At 44.9% G+C, this 14,730-nt stretch overlaps 1 protein-coding gene across 1 annotated transcript in view; it reads left to right on the top strand.

Moving 5' to 3' along the window:
- Positions 1-14,730, top strand: part of nsun3 (NOP2/Sun RNA methyltransferase 3) — a 154,164-nt gene that overhangs the window by 33,464 nt on the left and 105,970 nt on the right. The gene's annotated exons all lie outside the window — the stretch shown is intronic.

Genomic DNA, 14,730 nt, shown 5'->3' with positions numbered 1-14,730 from the left:
TAAAATATGTTAACATCTAAAAAAATAACTTGCTACTTCAACACAAAATATTCTTTGTCTATATAAAAAATACTTCAAATTCTGTCAAGACTTTTAGGCTTTTTTTCTTCCCCAAATATTTGATTTATTGTAGTACCTTCATCATTTATCACTCCAAGTACTATTTGAACAATCTGATTAAGTTGTTTTAAGAAAGTTAGGATACATTCATAGTAGACAAATTTTCTTCATTTTTGGAGTCTGTTTCCGGTGTTGTATATTTTCAACATGAAAGTTCTTTATTAATATTTGTTCCTAGGATACATTCATAGTAGTCTAATTTTCTTCATTTTTGGAGTCTGTTTCAGGTGTTGTATATTTTCAACATGAAAATTCTTTAGTAATATTTGTTCCTTTTTTAAAAAAGTGATATAAACTTTATGACATATTTTTCCACTTTTTCCATTACACATCTTACTTATAACTCACTTTTATTCTTTGAATACGTACATACTTTAATGGAAATCCATTTTTTGGATGAACTTCTTATTTAGACTACAGGAAAACTGGATAACACCTATCTGAAATTTTACCTTTTTTGTTATCATTGGTTACCATTTACTTACAGCTTTCTCTGAACATTAATCTCCTAGCATAAAAGTGTTTTTCTTCTCCAGGTTTTAATCTCATCATCTGTTTTTCTTTTTCCTTTAAAGGACATAGTTCAAAAACAATTGTTTAGTGTCTTTTTTCCTTTTTTGCCATTCATACTGCTCTTTACCATCAAATTAAAAATTCTCCCAGGCAATCAAGATTTGAAAGGAATGCATCTGTATGGTGGAATACACAGTCATTTTACTGTCTCAGTTATGAGTAGAGTTTTCAAAATACAGTGGAACCTCAGTTCATGACCATAATTCGTTCCAAAACTCTGGTCGTAAACCGATTTGGTCGTGAACTGAAGCAATTCCCCCCATAGGATTGTATGTAAATACAATTAATCCGTTCCAGACCATACGAACTGTATGTAAATATATATTTTTTTAAGTTTTTAAGCACAAATACAGTTAACTAAACCATAGAATGCACAGCGTAATAGCAACCTAAATGTAAAAACATTGAATAACACTGAGAAAACCTTGAACAACAGAGAAAACTAACACTGCAATAGTTCGCACTATAGCACTACCAACCACTGGCTAAAAACACTTTTTTTAATGAGTTTTAAGCACAGGGAAAAAAAATTAACATTTGAAAAAATCGGCAATTTAATAAACCACCAAGAAAAGTAGCAATGCACGCTACAAACCGATCGCTATAAACATAAGTGAAAACAAAATGAAGCTCAGTGCATTCTTTAACTGCCTTCCTACCTTATGCGTCCAGCTCTCTTTCTCGCACTGCCTGTGTGTGTGCGCGTCTGTCTCTCTCTCGCGCTGCCTGTGTGTGTGCTCTGTCTCTCGCGCTGCCTGTGTGTGTGTGTGTGTGTCGCGCTCTCTCTCTCTCACTGTCTCTCGTTCGCTGCACAGGAAATGCACAGGGAGAGACTGAACATGTACAAACTGAAAGGGAAACTGGATTGTTCGTATACCGAGTGTGTGGTCGTGAACTGAGGCAAAAGTTTGGCGAACTTTTTGGTCGTAAACCGATTTGTACGTGTACCAAGACGTTCGTGAACCGAGGTTCCACTGTATATATTTTTTTATGTATTTGTCCAACTGCAGTTCTTGCCTTATAGTCATCCTGCTAGAACAGGGTCATGCTGTCACATGCATTGTTTTTGGAGTTTGTCAGTTACTTGCTGATGTTCATTTTCTTTTGTTCATTAAAATTATTTAGAAATACACTTAGGTCCATAAATATTTGGACAGAGACAACTTTTTTCTAATTTTGGTTCTGTACATTACCACAATGAATTTTAAATGAAACAAGTCATTTGCAGTTGAAGTGCAGACTTTCAGCTTTAATTCAGTGGGGTGAACAAAACGATTGCATAAAAATGTGAGGCAACTAAAGCATTTTTTTAACACAATCCCTTCATTTCAGGGGCTCAAAAGTAATTGGACAATTGACTCAAAGGCTATTTCATGGGCAGGTGTGGGCAAGTCCGTCGTTATGTCATTATCAATTAAGCAGATAAAAGGCCTGGAGTTGATTTGAGGTGTGGTGCTTGCATGTGGAAGATTTTGCTGTGAACAGACAACATGCGGTCAAAGGAGCTCTCCATGCAGGTGAAAGAAGCCTTCCTTAAGCTGCGAAAACAGAAAAACCCATCTGAGAAATTGCTACAATATTACGAGTGACAAAATCTACAGTTTGGAACATCCTGAGAAAGAAAGAAAGCACTGGTGAACTCAGCAACGCAAAAAGACCTGGACGTCCATGGAAGACAACAGTGGTAGATGATCGCAGAATCATTTCCATGATGAAGAGAAACCCCTTCACAACAGCCAACCAAGTGAACAACACTCTCCAGGGGGTAGGCGTATCGATATCCAAGTTTACTATAAAGAGAAGACTGCATGAAAGTAAATACAGAGGGTGCACTGCAAGGTGCAAGCCACTCATAAGCCTCAAGAATAGAAAGGCTAGATTGGACTTTGCTAAAGAACATCTAAAAAAGCCAGCACAGTTCTGGAAAAACATTCTTTGGACAGATGAAACCAAGATCAACCTCTACCAGAATGATGGCAAGAAAAAAGTATGGAGAAGGCGTGGAACAGCTCATTATCCAAAGCATACCACATCATCTGTAAAACATTGTAGCAGTGCTACTTAAAAACTGCATCTCCCAGCAGTCCCTGCTGGGGCTGCTGGGGTCAAAGGTAGCCACAGGCAGATAAAAGGAGGGCAGAGGGCAAAGAGGAAAAAAGTTTGTTTTTGGTTTGTATTGTTGCTATTATTTGTCGTCTCTCCTGCTATTATTTGAACTGTGATCATTTTTGTCTTGGACTGTATTCGTTTGTTGGGGACTGGATTGTCTGTCTACTTGTTCACTGAGAGCTGTATTGGATTATTGGATTTTTCGGAACAGTGGAGCGCTCCCGAATCAATCATCAACCATCAACCTCATCAGTAAATACCGGTAGGACTGTATTTTCCCTTCTCCATTGCAACTTACAGATTCGCTGGACATAACTTGGTCACTATTCATCTTTCAACCTGTTTCTTATATATGGACTTGGCTGTGTGGTGTTTGTGTTTATTTTGTGTATGTGTAATATCGCCGAAGGGGTCAGGGGTGGTATTACTGTTTTCATTTCTCAATTCATGTCATTATATTTATAATTGTTTGTCATTCCCAGTGTGTTCATTTGTCTCTGTGGTGAGAGTGTGTGGGTCGATCCAAGGCTGGGGACGTTCCTGGGATCTCTGCTTTTAAAATAAATAAATCACCGTCTTCGTTGGCGGTGTGAATCTTAGCGGCTCCTGACCGCTACAGATTTTGGCGAGCCGGGTAGGAGCCAGGTTAATTACGTTCCCTTCTGACCGACTTTACATACACATCCGACAGAAGCATGTCTGTTGTAAGCGCAGTGCAGGGCGAGGAGCTTGAGCTGAGTGGACCGCTGGTGGACGTGCGTCCGCAGCCTAGGCCACGTCACGTTACGGTCAGAGCCCCGGAGGAAGAATTGAGCCTGCTGGATTCCCTGTGTGTCTCCAGTCCGGAGCAGCCCGAGACGGATGAGGGACGGCTTCTGCATGACCTGACATTGCGCCTTGAACAGCTAGAGACGCGGGTGGATCACATCGCCGGCAGTTTTCTCAACCGAGATGAAACCATCCATGAGCTCATCGATGCCACGGCCGCCCGAGTTTCCGGTGAGGCGGTTGTGAGGGTGCAGCGTCTGGAGCAGTCCTTCGCGAAGTGTGTGCAGCGCCTGGAAGCCAATATGAGGGAGGAGATCAGGAGGCAGGTGCAGGATAGCTGGCGTGCCGTCACGCAGCCACTGGGGCAGTCGACTCCTTTAGCGGGAGTGGGGATCAACTGGGGACAGTCGTCCTTGTCCGTTGCGATGCCGCGGATGGAGTTCCCTAAGCTGGCCCCTCAGTGTACACCCACGGGCATTGTTGACTTTGTGGAGGAGGTCGACTTGTTCGTGGAACTGCATCCTCTGAGTGGAGCCGAGCTGCGGGGATTCCTGAACACGGCACTCAGCGGGCCGGCGCGCTCTTGGTGGTTTGCTGAGCGGCACAAGTGTAACACCTGGGCGGAGTTTCGCGCTGCCTTCCTGAAAGCATTCCTCTCAGATGAATACCAGGTGCTGTTGGAAGAAAAGCTCCGGACCTTTGTACAGAAGCCATCGCAGAGTCTCAGGGACTTTGTCTTTGAGTTCCGTGCGTTGTGCCTTAAGTGGCGATCTGACATGCGTGAGGAAGAGATATTGCGACGTGTCCTTGACGCTTGTGACCCTCGGGTGGCGGCTACTTTGAGGGGGGTCGTGAAGTCGGTAGATGAGTTGGTGAAGGTGGGGTCCCGAGTGGAAAAGGACTGGGCGGCTATCGGGATTAGTGGGTCTCGAAAGGGTCCCACGTCTCGGGATGTCCCCTGTCCCAAACCACGAGGGAAAGCCTCAGTGGATCCCCGTGCCGATCTCACCCTGGTGCAAGCCACCTTGCCTCTCTTAGTGCTGCCCGTACAAATGCGAGGTGTCACTGGAGAGGCGGTCGTAGATACAGGGAGCACTTATACCCTTATGAAATACAGCTTGTGGGAAAAGCTTAAAGTGCCTCATGAGCAATTAAGGGGAAGTGCAAAAGTAAAATTCTTTCTTGCGGATGGAAGGGCGCACGGGGCCAGGGGCAGGGTTCCTATGAGGCTCTGCTTACATGAGACACACTGGGAGACAGAGGTTTACATCCTGGAAGATGACCACCTGTCGATGCCCTTATTACTGGGAATGGACTCTCTTGTGTCGGTAGGTCTGACTATCCATCTGTCGCGGCTGGAGTATGAGTTGCCGGGGGGTGAAGTCCATCGGTTTGGGACGAAGGCTCAAAGCAATCTGGTTTGGCCTAACTTGTGTTATTATCTCGCGCAGTTGGTGGATGAGCCCAGCCCAGTAGAGAAGGCTATTCTTGAACAGCCGGAGCTCGTTCAGCCACTGCTTAGGAGGTGGCACTCGGTGTGGACGGACAAATTGGGTCGGACTGAGGTGGTGTGTCATCACATTCACACAGTCGACCCTGTCCCTGTTCGGCACAGAGCCTACAGAGTGTCGCCTCTGAAAAGAGGAATAATCAAGGAGTGGGTTGACCAGATGTTGGCAGAGGGGGTCATCGAGCCTTCCACCTCGCCATGGGCTAGCCCCACGGTACTCGTTCAGAAGGCCGACGGGACCTACCGATTCTGTGTGGACTATCGGGAGCTGAACAAGAAGACCTTGGATGACGCTTACCCCATGCCACTCATTCATGACATCTTGGAGTCTTTGCATGGGGCAGCAGTGTTCAGCTCCCTTGATTTGAAGTCAGGGTATTGGCAGGTGAGGATGGGGAAGAGTAGCATGGAAAAGACAGCCGTCATCACCCCGGAGGGGTTGTTCCAGTTTCGGGTGATGCCCTTTGGACTGAAAAACGCTGGGGCGTCATTCCAACGGCTAATGGAGCAGGTACTCCGGGGACTCATTGGGAAGACCTGTTTTGTTTATATTGATGACATCATTGTATTCTCCCCATCTGTCCAACAACATCTTAAGGACCTCGACCACATCTTCCAGAAACTGCATAAGGCTCATCTCACCCTTAACATCAAGAAGTGTAGATTTCAGCAAGACCATCTGAACTTCCTCGGCCATGTGGTGTCAGCAGACGGAGTCCGAGTGGACCCGAAGAAAATTAAGTCCATCTTGGACTGCGCCCCAGGAGGTAAAAAGTCTCCAGCGCTTCCTGGGGATGGCTGGGTGGTTCCACAAATTTGTGCATGGGTTTGCCGACATCGCTGCCCCTTTGTTCCAGTTGCTGAGGAAGGGATCCCCCTGGGAGTGGTCACCAACGTGCCAGGACTCTTTTGAAAGACTCAAACAGGCCCTGATATCGCCACCAGTCCTGGCACAGCCTGATCCGTCATTAACCTTTCAGGTCCACACTGACGCAAGTGACCTCGGGCTCGGCGCAGTTCTATGCCAAACTAGCCAAGGAGAGGAAAGAGTGGTGGCCTATGCTTCTCGGTCACTAAAGGGCGCAGAGTATAATTATTCCACCACCGAGAAGGAATGCCTCGCTGTCGTGTGGGCCGTGGAAAAGTGGCGGCACTTCCTGGAGGGAACATCGTTTGAAGTCTACACTGACCATCGGGCTCTGACCTGGGCATTCAATTGCCCGAAGACCACGTCTAGGCTAACAAGGTGGGTATTGCGCCTCCAACAGTTCACGTTCAGGGTGTGCTATCGGAAGGGTTGTGCTAACGTTGTGCCCGATGCCTTATCACGGGTTCACGAGCCCGCGCCAGTGGTATGTGCGGTATCGGTCTCTAACCCTTGGCCTGATCTTCCGCTGAACATGCAGGAAATCGTTCAATCTCAAGCAGCCAGTCCTGTATGTCAGGGGTTGAGAGAGGGCTCGGGGGGGAGGCCTGACCGCATACATTATAGGGAACTTCAAGGGGCACTCTATCGCTGCGTTCCAACAAAAGATCGGGGTTACCATTATCAGTTGGTAGTGCCCGAGACATTTGTGCCCAAGTTCCTACAGTATTATCATGATAGCCCGATCGGTGGTCACCTTGGACGTACTAAAACACTGTTTAAAATCTTGGAGGTGGCATGGTGGCCGACTGTACGCAAAGACGTCTGGTCCCATGTCCAGACTTGTACCACCTGTCAGCAATACAAAACCCCACCTGGTCTCCCCTCGGGACAGCTTCAGCCAGTAACCGTCACCACCCCGGGGGAAAGCCTAGGCGTGGACCTAATGGGACCATTTCCTTCTAGCAAGGACCGGAAGACCTACCTGATGGTGGTTGTGGACTATTTTACTCGCTGGGTGGAGCTATTCCCTTTGGCTAATGCCACAGCCAAGAAGATATGTTCCACCCTGAAGGATGAGATATTTACCCGATGGGGGGTGCCGAAGAACATCATCACAGATCGGGGCCCGCAATTTACCGGCTCAGAGGCCGAAGAGTTGTGGAAACAATGGGGGGTGGTTCACCTCAAAACTACAGCATACCATCCCCAATCCAATCGCACTGAGCGGGTGAATCGGACCCTGAAGACCATGATAGCATCCTTCGTCGGAGACCATCATCAGGATTGGACAAAGTGTCTGCCTGAGTTGCGGTTCGCATTGAACACGGCGGTGCACGAGGTTACAGGTGAAACCCCTGCATTGTTAGCTTTAGGCAGACAGATAAACGGTCCTCTGGAAAGGATTATTGAACTCAACCCACCTAAACCAGACACATCACTACACAATCACCTGCAAAGTATCCAACACATCACACAACAGGTAAAGGAGAGGATGGTGAGGTCCCAGTCCAGACAATCTCAATCGTACAACCAGAGACATAAGCTTGTGCAATTCTCGGTTGGGGAGAAATTCTTTATCAGGACTCATCCCCTCTCCAAAGCCTCTGAGAAATTCACTGCTAAACTGGCTCCTAAGTAGTTTGGCCCGGCAATGGTTGTCCAAAAGAAGGGACCTGTGACCTACGCAATAGAGTGGGGATTGCCAGGGACTAAAAAAATAGACACGGTAAACATCTCCAATCTCAAGCCTTGGTTCGGCCGTACACCACGGCCTGGGGGTGGGGATTGTAGCAGTGCTACTTAAAAACTGCATCTCCCAGCAGTCCCTGCTGGGGCTGCTGGGGTCAAAGGTAGCCACAGGCAGATAAAAGGAGGGCAGAGGGCAAAGAGGAAAAAAGTTTGTTTTTGGTTTGTATTGTTGCTATTATTTGTCGTCTCTCCTGCTATTATTTGAACTGTGATCATTTTTGTCTTGGACTGTATTCGTTTGTTGGGGACTGGATTGTCTGTCTACTTGTTCACTGAGAGCTGTATTGGATTATTGGATTTTTCGGAACAGTGGAGCGCTCCCGAATCAATCATCAACCATCAACCTCATCAGTAAATACCGGTAGGACTGTATTTTCCCTTCTCCATTGCAACTTACAGATTCGCTGGACATAACTTGGTCACTATTCATCTTTCAACCTGTTTCTTATATATGGACTTGGCTGTGTGGTGTTTGTGTTTATTTTGTGTATGTGTAATATCGCCGAAGGGGTCAGGGGTGGTATTACTGTTTTCATTTCTCAATTCATGTCATTATATTTATAATTGTTTGTCATTCCCAGTGTGTTCATTTGTCTCTGTGGTGAGAGTGTGTGGGTCGATCCAAGGCTGGGGACGTTCCTGGGATCTCTGCTTTTAAAATAAATAAATCACCGTCTTCGTTGGCGGTGTGAATCTTAGCGGCTCCTGACCGCTACAACATGGTGGAGGCAGTGTGATGGCTTGGGCATGCATGGCTGCCAGTGGCACTGGGACACTAGTGTTTATTGATGATGTGACACAGGACAGAAGCAGCCAAATGAATTCTGAGGTGTTCAGAGACATACTGTCTGCTCAAATCCAGCTAAATGCAGTCAAATTGATTGGGCGGCGTTTCATGATACTGATGAACAATGACCTAAAACATACAGCCAAAGCAACCCAGGAGTTTATTAAAGCAAAGAAGTGGAAAATTCTTGAATGGCCAAGTCATTCACCTGATCTTAACCCAATTGAGCATGCATTTCACTTGTTGAAGACTAAACTTCAGACAGAAAGGCCAACAAACAAACAGCAACTGAAAGCCGCTGCAGTAAAGGCCTGGCAGAGCATTAAAAAGGAGGAAACCCAGCATCTGGTGATGTCCATGAGTTCAAGACTTCAGGCTGTCATTGCCAGCACAGGGTTTTCAACCAAGTATTAGAAATGACCATTTCATTTCCAGTTATTTAATTTGTCCAATTACTTTTGAGCCCCTGAAATGAAGAGCTTGTGTTAAAAAATGCTTTAGTTGCCTCACATTTTTATGCAATCGTTTTGTTCACCCCACTGAATTAAAGCTGAAAGTCTGCACTTCAACTGCATCTTAGTTGTTTCATTTACAATTCATCGTGGTAATGTACAGAACCAAAATTAGAAAAAAGTTGTCTCTGTCCAAATATTTATGGACCTATCTGTATTAGAAAAATAGAAAAATTTTAATGAGAACAGTCCAACGAGCTTGATAGTCCCATTCACCTAATTTCTTCAAAACAACATCAAGTCATGTTTTGAATATCCCTAAAGTACTGTTGTATGCCACAGTAACTGATAATTTATCTGCCACAATTCTGCCTCTCATGTGGAACATCGTTAAAAGCTTCCTGAAGATCAAAATAAATAGTATCATATTTATCTTTCTAATTGTATGCTTTTGTTGCTTCCTCCCCCAAGCTGATTGCTCACACGTTTGTGACTTGTGATACTCAATAATTTCCATAACAAAGGGCTTCCATTAACTTTAACATTTGTATTAATAGTGCTGGCCATTCCTTTATGGGAATGTTTAAGCCTGGCTCTTAAGAAACTCCCCAGTAAAGTCTAGCTGCAGAGGAGACATTGTGAATCCTTGGACACATTCAGTGACCTGAGGCATTCCCTCCATAAGATGACGCCCCTGTCAGCGGCATCTCCTTTGAATCCGCCCACTTTCCAGAAGCAACTCCCCTATTTCACCAGTGTATTTATGCCCATATTACATATTATATGTATATACTGTATATCTATCCATTATATAAAAAAATCTTGGGTCGAGATGTGATCATCTCTGAGAGACACTTTGATGTTACGCGAGACTAGACATTACAAGCTTAGGAAGCAAGACTTGTGAGATGGTGACTTTTACACGTCACACCCTACTTACAAAAAATTTAAAACAAGTTCACAGACATCTAACCTCGCAGTTGTTAGAATGCTTTTGGCAGACACACTTCATGTGATCCTAGCTCTTAAAAATGTTATACTGTACGTTCTAGATGGCACGTGAACAACTAAGCGAAGAAGAAAGAGCAGCGCGTTGAAAAGAGACACAAAAGTGTTGGAGAGAAAAGAAGGAAAAAAAGGATGCACAAGAGAACAATAGTAATCTATGTGCAAATTCAGAAAATAAGGAAAGTAATAATCAGCCCGGACCAAGTGGAAGTGAAAAGCTCTAGGTCTAATCGGGGTCAGAAATAAAAGACTTTATAATGACGTTCAAAAACATTGGCGTGATACACATACAGAGCAAGTTAAATAATATGAAAGTAGTAAAATTTGAAAGTATCAAAAAAAAGATAGCAAAGATCGCATTAGCACAAACAAATGGAAATTATTACTCGATTAAATAATAGAACAACAAAAAGAGATTGAATATATGGACATAGGTGATATGTCAGAAGTATGTAGATATTTTAAGGCTTTAAAGTTTAAGTCGGAGACTTGTAGATCGTCTAATTCCTGTTGCCATCAGGGAAAAGTAGTGTTGCCTCCCAATGAAGAGGCGTATCCGCGAGAATTAAAAGATTTGTTGTTTGGTGAAAGTCCATCCATCCATCCATTTTCCAACCCGCTGAATCCAAACACAGGGTCACGGGGGTCTGCTGGAGCCAATCCCAGCCAACACAGGGCACAAGGCAGGAACCAATCCAGGGCAGGGTGCCAACCCACCGCAGGACACACACAAACACACCCACACACCAAGCACACACTAGGGCCAATTTAGAGTCGCCAATCCACCTAACCTGCATGTCTTTGGACTGTGGGAGGAAACCGGAGCGCCCGGAGGAAACCCACGCAGACACGGGGAGAACATGCAAACTCCACGCAGGGAGGACCCGGGAATCGAACCCAGGTCCCCAGGTCTCCCAACTGCGAGGCAGCAGCGCTACCCACTGCGCCACCGTGCCGCCCTGTTTGGTGAAAGTGAAATCCACAAACACTACAGGCAAAATATCCGAGTCTATAATAATCTTTTCACGTTCGCATCATTCAATACTCAAAACGTAGATTTACACGATTCAGGACCATACTCTATGAGACTCTGTGGTCCCGCAACAATTAAAGCTACGACAAGTTTAATTTTGAAGACACCACAATTCGGGTAGGTGTATATTTATGATAACAGAGAAGCGATGCAACATAGAATCGAAACGGTGTTCGGTGAAATCAGAGCATACATTCGCACGATCGAATTTCAACTGTGCTGAAATTACAAACAGTGAAACCTATCTTGAATTATGGTACAAAGTCATTAAACACATGTCTCACGGACCTCATTTAAAAGATTCAGTATGTTCAAACTCAAAAGAGAAAAAGTGTTAAAAGAATTTTCCTAAGCGTTTGTTCAATCAAGAGATAAGACTAAGGCTGGCTTTCCAGATTATCGCCGAAGAGATAATTGTCATGAACAACACACTTATTACGGAAAGAAAGATGGTAAAATTGTCCATCCATCCATCCATTTCCTAACCCGTTGAATCCGAACACAGGGTCACGGGGGTCTGCTGGAGCCAATCCCAGCCAACACAGGGCACAAGGCAGAAAACAATCCTGGGCAGGTTGCCAACCCACCGCAGGACACACACACAAACACACCCACCCCACTAGGGCCAATTTAGAATCGCCAATCCACCTAACCTGCATGTCTTTGGACTGTGGGAGGAAACCGGAGCGCCCGGAGGAAACCCATGCAGACACGGGGAGAACATGCAAACTCCACGCAAGGAAGACCCAGGAAGCGAACCCGGGTCTCCTAACTGCGAGGCAGCAGCAATACCACTGCGCCACCGTGCCGCCCCTGGTAAAATTGTGATGATCGATAATTCAGTGATTGTACTATATAACCCGTATTTGCTCAAACGATTCGATTGTCATATTAATGTCGAGTATTGTGAATCGAAAATGAGTATTAAGTACATCCACAAGTACATTCATAAAAAGCACCATAGAGTATGCATAACTTTATTGAAAGAACAGTCTCAGAAAAAAGTTCAAGCATATTTAGATACTCAGTACGTCAGTACAATGGAAAGCGGGCGGCATTTAATGGAATTGCCAATGCATGGTCAAAGTCATTCTGTTGAATTATTAACGATTCATTTACCAGGTCAGAATATTATTCAATTTAAAGAAGGTGAAGAAGCAGAAGATTTAAAAGTAGCAAAAAAAAGAAATACAAAATTAATGGCTTATTTTGAACTTAATAAAACAGACGTAAATGCAAATGCATATACGTGTGCACAAATCCCTCAACATTACACATGGCAGAAACAAAAAGGTGTGTGTACAGTGCATCCAGAAAGTATTCACAGCGCATCACTTTTTCCACATTTTGTTATGTTACAGCCTTATTCCAAAATGGATTAAATTCATTTTTTTCCTCAGAATTCTACACACAACACCCCATAATGACAACATGAAAAAAGTTTACTTGAGGTTTTTGCAAATTTATTAAAAATAAAAAAATTGAGAAAGCACATGTACATAAGTATTCACAGCCTTTGCTCAATACTTTGTCGATGCACCTTTGGCAGTAATTACAGTCTTTTTGAATATGATGCCACAAGCTTGGCACACCTATCCTTGGCCAGTTTCGCCCATTCCTCTTTGCAGCACCTCTCAAGCTCCATCAGGTTGGATGGGAAGCGTCGGTGCACAGCCATTTTAAGATCTCTCCAGAGGTGTTCAATCGGATAAAGTCTGGGTTCTGGCTGGGCCACTCAAGGACATTCACAGAGTTGTCCTGAAGCCACTCCTTTGATATCTTGGCTATGTGCTTAGGGTCGTTGTCCTGCTGAAAGATGAACCATTGCCCCAGTCTGAGGTCAAGAGCGCTCTGGATCAGGTTTTCATCCAGGATGTCTCTGTACATTGCTGCAGTCATCTTTCCCTTTATCCTGACTAGTCTCCCAGTCCCTGCCGCTGAAAAACATCCCCACAACATGATGCTGCCACCACCATGCTTCACTGTAGGGATGGTATTGGCCTGGTGATGAGCTGTGCCTGGTTTCCTCCAAACGTGACGCCTGGCATTCAGACCAAAGAGTTCAATCTTTGTCTCATCAGACCAGAGAATTTTCTTTCTCATGGTCTGAGAGTCCTTCAGGTGTCTTTTGGCAAACTCCAGGTGGGCTGCCATGTGCCTTTTACTAAGGAGTGGCTTCCATCAGGCCACTCTACCATAAAGGCCTGATTGGTGGATTGTTGCAGAGATGGTTGTCCTTCTGGAAGGTTCTCCTCTCTCCACAGAGGACCTCTGCAGCTCTGACAGAGTGACCATCAGGTTCTTGGTCACCTCCCTGACTAAGGCCCTCCTCCCCTGATCGCTCAGTTTAGATGGCCAGCCAGCTCTAGGAAGAGTCCTGGTGGTTTCGAACTTCTTACACTTACGGATGATGGAGGCCACTGTGCTCATTGGGACCTTCAAAGCAGCAGAAATTTTTCTGTAACCTTCCCCAGATTTGTGCCTCGAGACAATCCTGTCTCGGAGGTCTACAGACAATTCCTTTGACTTCATGCTTGGTTTGTGCTCTGACATGAACTGTCAACTGTGGGACCTTATATAGACAGGTGTGTGCCTTTCCAAACCATGTCCAATCAACTGAATTTACCACAGGTGGACTCCAATTAAGCTGCAGAAACATCTCAAGGATGATCAGGGGAAACAGGATGCACCTGAGCTCAGTTTTGAGCTTCATGGCAAAAACTGTGAATACTTATGTACATGTTCTTTCTCAATTTTTTTATTTTTTAATAAATTTGCAAAAATCTCAAGCAAACTTTTTTCATGTTGTCATTATGGGGTGTTGTGTGTAGAATTCTGAGGAACAAATTAATTTAATCCATTTTGGAATAAGGCTGTAACATAACAAAATGTGGAAAAAGTGATGCGCTGTGAATACTTTCCGGATGCACTGTATGTGTATATATGTATGTGTGTGTGTGTATGTATGTACGTATGTATGTGTATGTATGTATATATATATATATATATATATATATATATATATATACAGGGTAGGATTCAAAAGTAATGAGCCTCATTTTGTTCTGACGCGAACGTACCTCGCCGCGCGCCCCACTTGCCAGCGACAGTGGGTGTTGGCTTCGGCCTTGATGAGAACCCCTATGCGGTAGTGCGTTACACGGCGGAATGGAAAGTTCGTTAGAGCAACGGTACGCATTGAAGACGAAGACCATGCTCATTGCCTTCTTCGGAGTGAAGGGGATCATCCACTACGAGTTTGTCCCGCAAGGACAGACCGTGAATGCTGCTTACTTCTTGGAAGTCCTGAAAAGGCTGAAAAGAAGCGTCACGCGCAAGTAAAGGGACATCAAGGACAGCTGGAAGCTTCACCACGATAACGCGCCCAGCCACACCGCCTTCATCGTGAGCGCCTACCTGGCCCGGGTGAACGTTCCGGTGGTCCCCCAGCCTCCCTACAGTCCGGACGTGTCGCCTTCTGACTTCTTCTTGTTTCCGTGCTTAAAATCAGCGCTGAAAGGAAAACGCTTCGACTCGATCGAGGACATCCAAGCAAATGTCAAGGCAGCCCTTGCAGCCATCCTGGAACAGGCCTACGTGGACGCCTTCGAGTCATGGAAAAGCCGCCTACGAAAGTGTATTGATGCAGGAGGTGCCTATTTTGAAGACTATTAATTAGTTGTACCGATTTGCTCAATAAATTTGTCTTTTTGAACAAAGGCTCATTACTTTTGAATCCTAACCTGTGTATAT

This window comes from Erpetoichthys calabaricus, chromosome 4 (genome assembly GCF_900747795.2).
Source record: "Erpetoichthys calabaricus chromosome 4, fErpCal1.3, whole genome shotgun sequence".
Taxonomy (NCBI): Eukaryota; Metazoa; Chordata; class Cladistia; order Polypteriformes; family Polypteridae; genus Erpetoichthys; species Erpetoichthys calabaricus.
This window is presented reverse-complemented; position numbering and strand designations above follow the sequence as displayed.